The sequence below is a fragment of the Danio rerio genome, chromosome 6 (assembly GCF_049306965.1).
Source record: "Danio rerio strain Tuebingen ecotype United States chromosome 6, GRCz12tu, whole genome shotgun sequence".
NCBI classification, from domain to species: Eukaryota; Metazoa; Chordata; class Actinopteri; order Cypriniformes; family Danionidae; genus Danio; species Danio rerio.
The window spans coordinates 45,242,343-45,250,377 of NC_133181.1; positions in this window are offsets into that span (position 1 = coordinate 45,242,343).

Consider the following 8,035-nt stretch of genomic DNA (forward strand, 5'->3'; position numbering starts at 1 on the left):
CAACCTTCACTGTACTGTAAAAATATTAATTATGGTTGTACAGTGTTACAAAAAACGCTACTTTATTGGTGTGTGTCCACAGCTGTATCATGTCTAGACCAGGGGTGGGCAAACTCGGTCCTGGAGGGCCGGTGTCCTGCCCAGTTTAGCTCCAACTCTAATCAAACACACCTGCTTATAGAATTCTAGTGATCTTGAAGACACTGATCAGCTTGTTCAGGTGTGTTTGACTAGTGTTGGAACAAAACTCTGCAGGGACACCGGCCCTCGAGGATCAAGTTTGCCCATCCCTGGTCTAGACTTTACCAATATTTTTTTTTCCAAAAAGGGTTAAATCATCCCCATAAGTAAAATGTCCATAAGTTTTGACTTTAAAGCAAGTCTTTTAAAATGTTTTAGTTTAAAGGACAGATTTAATTTATTCACACAAATATAAAACCAACATGTATAGCAGGGAAGTCCCAACTCCGTCGTGGAGGGCCGGTGTCCTGCTGAGTTTAGCTCCTACTTGCCTCAACCATACCTGTCAACATTAGGATGTTAAAATAAGGGATATGCCCACCATAATAAGGGACCCCGAAGGCCCGAACTCCTTTGACTGCTTTCCTAACTTTTTATGCTCATTTAAGGTGAAATTAGTTGTTTGGCAAAAAGAAAAACACACCAAAATCTTTATATGTTATTATTAATAATTATGTGTCCATGTCTGTTTAAACACGCACCCCAAAGGCAGACTTTCTCTCCGCTTCAAATCGCGTGTACAGAATGCATTTGGGAAACTGTCTGTCTGTTTATCAGCGTCAGCTGACAGTCATACACCATTATATGACTGTTTTGAGGATTGTATATGATGGGCGACGGCACCTGTAATCAAAAGGAAAGGGAATCGCGCCGTTTTTAATATTTACGAGTGTTTTCATCCCTAAACAAAGCGAAAGTAGAGATGACTCGCGCTTTAGAGCAAGTAGCGACCCCTGGTGGTTCGGAGTATGGGTTGCGTATAGGGAGGCTCGGCTGTTCAGAGAAAGACTGAAAATACAGGAAAATACCTTTACGGGATGATAGCGATATAGAACTAAAATACGGGAGAATCCAGGGAAAAATGTGAGGGTTAAGACATTTGGCCTCAACACACCTGCAAGGGTGTTTCTAAAGCGTAGTAAGAGCTTGATTAACTAACCCAGGTGTGTTTGATTGGGGCTGGAACTAAATGTTGCAAGACATCAACCTTCCAGGGCCGAGTTTGGGCACCCCTGTTTTATAGTGTAAAAACGTGATTTCTGAAGGTCAAATATGCTTGCTTGACACCCAAGAACCAATTCTTTCTTTTTCCTGTCACGTGGCATGTTTGAATTTTCTCCAAGCAGGTAAGGCTGAGCTTCTGTTTATTTCCGCTCATTAACGTTTATAAGGGAAAAAAATCTAAAAAATTTATTTCTTCTGTCATAAACAGCCATGGTGTCTTCAAAAGATTTAGTTTAAACCTCTTACTGAATGGGATTGACTGGAAATTGTCATTTGACAATAAAATGGCTGTTTGGTATGACATGACGGTGAGTAAATTGAGTAATTTCCTTTTAACATGCACCATATTAGACATTTATGTATAATGTTCATAAAGTTTGTATAATTTAGCAGCAGGTAATATATAAGGGAAACCTGCAATAAAGGTCCCTTAGCTTAACATTCAGTGAGTGCTTGATCCTTTTCTTTGAGGACAAATAATCTCCATCCATTGAGTCTGAGCTTGCTGAAAGAGAGGAATGCGGACTCTCACACTGTTTGTTTTGGTCAATCATGCCTGGATGATTGATCAGGCGTAAAACCATCAAGACAAAAAAAAAAAAAAAAAAAATGCACCGCCCCATAGAAAGTTTTTTTTTCTTACACCTCCCCAAATAGCCCATTTTCAGTCGCAGATAATACTTGTGTTAGGATAATATATAGACACAGCAGAGCTTTCGGCCTAGCGCTACACAGAGCACATTTTAGTCCTCTGTTCTTTATCAGACTCCGCTTTGATGTGTAAATGGATGTTGCCTGTAGTCATGGTATAATGTAGAGCGTGTCAAAGGTCGGCTTGCTTTCCTTCCTCCTCATGGTTGTTGTCATCTGTAATTGCTTTTTAATTAGTCATTCTTTAAAAAGAGAGCATGCGAATGTCCGCTTCGGCCAACTTCTTTTAAAGGAGAGGACTTTTGTCATGTTGGATCTTCTCTGAGTTGTTCCCATACATACTTCACTGGCTGTTTGTGTGTCTATGGTTTAAAGAAGTCCAGAAACTGTGTCCCAGGGCGAGACTTGTAAGATTGACCTTTAAATCACAGTGTGGAATTTTTACAGCTTAAATAGGAAAATTATTACCTAATAACGGATCATTTTATCATGGTTTTGAAATGCAGGTCGTTCAGTGGTCGACCTTGGAAATTCTGCACTCCTTTTCATTAAAAGAAATTTTAAAATAATTTTTTTTTTCAAATTGATTTAACAGCAGAATTCTTTATTAACATTATCAATGACAGCTAATAATTTACAATTGCTTTTTAATGCCCAGCTTTAATTGGGATACATTTAAAAAAGCAATAGATTTTATTTATTTATTAATTAAAATCCCTTAATTCAAAATCAGATTTCATTTTTACATTTCTTATTTCTTGAGTCAATTTGCTGTATATTTAATACAGGTTACTGATATTAAAATACACAAATATTTTAAATAAATTAGCAATTTAATGAAATGAAGTGCCAATATCATGTATTAAGTTCAATACATCATCAAATGTATTAACTTACAGTAATATAATACTAAATATGTTTTATAACTATACTATAGTAGAGTATTAAACTACTGCACAAATTATAATATTTACTTTTTATTTGTAAACCAATGCTACAACACTCCATTAAAACTAGCAAAATGATAAACTTATAAAGACTTTGTGTGAGTATAGAGTGTCCACTGTCATGTTGGAGTGATATAAACACAAGTCTTTTTTTTATTATTTCTTGACGTTAAAATAGAATCTAAATCACAGTGATTTTGTGGAGTGTGTTTAAAAAAAAAATAAAAAATTGACGGGCGCCATGTTTCTATAATTAATTGTAAACACATGTCTACAGAACATTTTTTGCAAATAAACTGAGATTAAAATGTCTGTTCCAACTCTTTGATTTTTGTGTAAGTTTTATACGTTTAAAATGCTTTTAAAACCAAGCATATTTGTAATAGAGACAGTCATTTTAATTCTTAACCAATATATTCACCAAGGCCGCATGGTGTCAGTAAACGTGCATATGTGTGTGTACTGCAAACAACATCTGTGGGTGACTCATCGTTTCAGAAAGGCTTGAATAAACTCCACCACAAAACCATGAAATAAACTAATTTGTGCCGGAACACTCCAGATCCGGGACCTCTAAAATTTGATCCGGCACCTGATTTTACATATCGCTCTCCTTAACAGGCCTGCTCCCCCTTCCACTGTTCACTTCCGCGACTCCGCAACCCTCTTCACTTTCGTCCGCGAATACCCCCTGCTCTTCACTTTCATCCTTTGTCTGCGGCACCCCTCCACCGTCCAACCTAGTAAGGAGGAAAAGGAATAAAACATCAACAGATACCAGGCTCAGTAGGGTACAACCAATTCTCCTCTAGCCAAACTAGTGCTTAATTTGTAAATTGCAAGATCCCGGGGTAATGGATCGGGGTTGTGGATGCGGCATGTCGGGGATGTACTGTAAGTGAAGAACCAGGTGGAAGGTGTTCGGGATCCGTCCTGTTCCCGCACAAATTTAAGTTCTGGGCCAAACTTCTTGTGCAGAGCTGGATGTCCATCGTGAAGAAGCTGCAGGTGTGAGTAGGTCACAGGTGGATGTTCAGGGTGGCCCACGGGACCAATGTGGAGACTCTCCTGTCACTGGGGTCTTTCAGGAATCACTCTAATGCTCTCCACTCTTCCATGACCCCCACAGCATCTGCTCAGGATATGGCTTGGTCCTCGATGGTTGGCATCATCTGTTCACAGGCCTTGGAACACATCAGTGGCACTGCACAATATCTAGGGGACTATAGATGAGTATCCTCTAGGTGGATGTGAATATAAAGGAGTGTTTGAATGTGAAATTCTCTTTTTTCAGCATTATTTGGTGTAGAAACCGATATAATCTCAATGTAATTTATTAGCTCATTATTGTTTCTTGTTCAATATTAAAAGGTAAAGTTCTGCAATCTGTATAATAGGGACTGCATAGATGTATAAATACATACATCGTAACAGCTTGGGACTGACAAAACAACATTTCTAAACACTTGTTTCTAATTTTCCACCTGGAATCCTTTTTTTTTTTTTTCCTTGTCTCACACTTGGACCCTGCTGATTGTCAAACGGATATGTTCCAAATGTTTGGATAGCCATCTTTCAACAGCATTGAACACCAACTCATATCATTGCCATTGGCTTCAGTGTCTGACCTTTTCTATTTATTTTCGGATGGTCTGCGATGGCTTAAGGGACTTCCAGTCCTACCAGATTTTCAGCTCGTACAACAACTGATTCTCCTCAGATATCTCTGCTCTTGCTGTCCTCAGTATTTTTGTAATCCATCATTGTGTTCTCACTTGTCTTCTTGCACCTTCGTGGGCCAGATGTCAGCTACACAATGCTCATTACTGCAGAGCGCATCAAATTACCTTTGGCCTTCAGATGAGTCCAGACCATTAGAGTAGAGATACAGAGGGGCCGCTGAGGATAAATGTGGGGTTCTGGGGTTTTGTACTCCCTGCACGTGCAGCTCGGGTCCTCAGAGGCGGCAGGATGGACTGTGGAAAGCATGCGGGGGGTCTCATTATCTCCATCCAAAGCTGCTGCTTGCACATTGAGCTGGGGCTGCATGGGGTCTCTGACCAGCCTTGAGATGCTCCTCAAAAAAATGAAATGCACACACAGTCCAAGTGCAGCGGAGAACTAACAATAAAAGAGAAAGCAATCATTTTAGCACTTTAATTAAAGCCATAATTCACTCTGTTTAGAATTATGATTAAATTTGTGTTCAGGATGGTTGCTTTGGGATGTTGGTGCAACATTATTGTGCTTTTTATTTCTGTGTTGCTGTGCCGATTGAACGGTTTCTTGAAAGGATAGTTCACCCATATTCACTCCTTCTCAAGTTGTTGCAAACCTTTTTGACTTGATTTTCTGTTTAACATTTTAAATTTTCCTTACAAAATAAACTTATTCATAGTACACATTTTTCAAAACACAGAAACCTTTCATTCCTCGAATTATCATCTTTTGTGTTCAACAGAAGACCAACTTAAAAAGGTTTGGAACAAGTGAAGGGTGACTAAATGATTCCAGAATTTCTGGTTTTGGGTCAACTAGTATCCTTTAAAGGTCTCATGAAATTAAAATAAAGTTTTTATTTTTTTTTATTACTATAAAAAATTTTTTTTAGATGTTAGTATCAGTATTGTTATTTTAGGATATCTATAAGCTAGTGTGCTCCAAAACAGTGACAATTCACGTTTAGAAGGTCTAAAACTGATATAAACATGTAAAGCTTGTAGTTTGTCACTTCTGCCTGAATGGATCAATGATTTTATTCATGTCATCTCTTACTACAGTTTCTTATTATATCATATCATATAACCCCTTTAAAATGATTCTCATCTGCTTTTCACTTGAGCTCAACCACTCTCACTGGCAGAGAGGTGATAAAACAAAATGCTATTGGCTGTTTTTAAAAATGGGGAGGAGCTACACTGTTCCACCCTCTCCGTGTTTTGGTTGCATATTTGCAACTATCCAATTACATTGCATATTTGGAATCCCCAAATAATATAAAACGAGAACTGTCCCATACGTTTAGTTTCTAAACATAAACGAATCAAACAAAATCAGCATTTTTTTCAGGTTGCCCAAGCTAATGCCGCATGCGCAATAAAATAATGAGATCACGACACCAACCTCATTTATGGGAGTGTTAAACTTTATCATCCTCTGGATAATGCTCTGTCAGATCCCGATGGCCTTCAGAAGTAATTCACAACTTAGCCTGAATGGCAAATCTCCAGAAATAACAGCAAGTCTTTGTGTACAAGTTTGTGGGCCTTTAAGTAGTTCCTGTCATGTGATGTGCATTTGACAGGACGGACTGTACCTCATGGTTGTTTCATACACTTAAAAACAAAAGTTTTCTGGTTTTGTAATATGTTTGCCATTTCTCATTTAAACGTTAAGATTTCAAGCTTTGTGTGGATACCATCCAGCATATGTTTTACAAAGTGGATGCCCTTGCAACTTCAACCCAGTACTGGGAAACTCACATACACACATACACACACACACACACACACACACACACACACACACACACACACACACACACACACACACACACACACACATACACTATGGCCAATTTAGTTTATTCAATTCACTTATAGTGCATGTATTTGGACTGTGGGGGAAACCAAAGCAACCAGAGGAAACCCATGCCAAAAACATGCAAAGTCCACACAGAAATGCCAGCCTGGACTTGAACCAGTGACCTTCTTGCTGTGAGGCGACAGTGCTAACCACTGAACAAAAATTCTTCCATGTTAATGTTTAATATGATAATAAAAAATATTTTATATATATATATATATATATATATATATATATATATATATATATATGTGTGTGTGTGTGTGTGTGTGTGTGTGTGTGTGTGTGTTTGTGTGTTTTTATTTATATATATATATATATATATATATATATATATATATATATATATATATATATATATATATATATATATATATATATATATATATATATATATRTGTATGTGTGTGTGTGTGTGTGTGTGTGTGTGTGTGTGTGTGTGTGTGTGTGTGTGTGTGTGTGTGTGTGTGTGTGTGTATATATATATATATATATATAATGTTTACAATAAATAAATAAAGATGTGCTTTATAATGTCATAAAACTAATAAGTATTGTTATTAGGGGTTATTAGAGTTTTTATTTTATTTTACTAAGAGTTGAGCAGTGTAACTTTCCCAGTACTGGGTTGCAGCTGCAAGGGCATCTGCCTTGTGAAATGTATGCCAGAATAGTTGGCGGTTCATTCCACTCAGCAGTCGCACAACGTCCTAAGATGTTAATAGTAGGTTAGATTTAAGTCGACAAATTCGATGTCTAGTCGACTTTATATTGAAATCAATCACTGGCATTTATTCGTCAGGTATGGCAACCAAAATCCAACATCTAATAGACATTTATAGTGGTAAAGTTTACACAATGTCAAGCTGTAACATCATAAGACGTTGATAATAGGTTGATTCTTAAGTTGGACGATGATGTCAGATGATGTCGAATTGATTTACATTTCCAAACATTTTCCAAACAAAATGCAAAAATCAATCTTGCTGGGCGCAAAGGTAACCCCTGATAAATAAGAGATTAGGCCAAAGGAAACGAGCAGAGTAACAAACTGCGCAAGCATGCAGTTTGCTATAGGAGAATACTATATGATATACAATTTTAGAGGACATAACATGTCTAAGCTTATGGGCACCAGATTCTTTCGACCATTTTTTCCGCCATTTTTCTAACCAGCAGCTCAAGCACTGAATGATTTAAAGAAAACCCCACAAAAAATCTCGACTTAATAAGTAGCCTACTGAGCAAATGTTTACATTCGCTTGTGATCTCCAGGCGACCGCAGGTTTATTTTGCTGAAAACGATCCCAGCACAGTGTGCAATCATAATTATATCAGCACAATGTAACTCCATTAAACCATCAGAAGCTTTAATGTTGAAAATGTTAACTTGCAATAATTTCCACCAGAAGAAATAGTGTAAAGTTACCAAAAACAAACCTCGCTTTGTTATAAGTGTCCAAGAATGCACATTTGAAATACAATTGAATTGGAGTTCCTGGACTTTAATTTAATGTTCTACATTTGGATTAGGACTTCTGTTCCACTTTTGTGTTGTCATTGGCCTGTAAGGTTACTAACAGTAACCTTGAAAAAATATATAACAT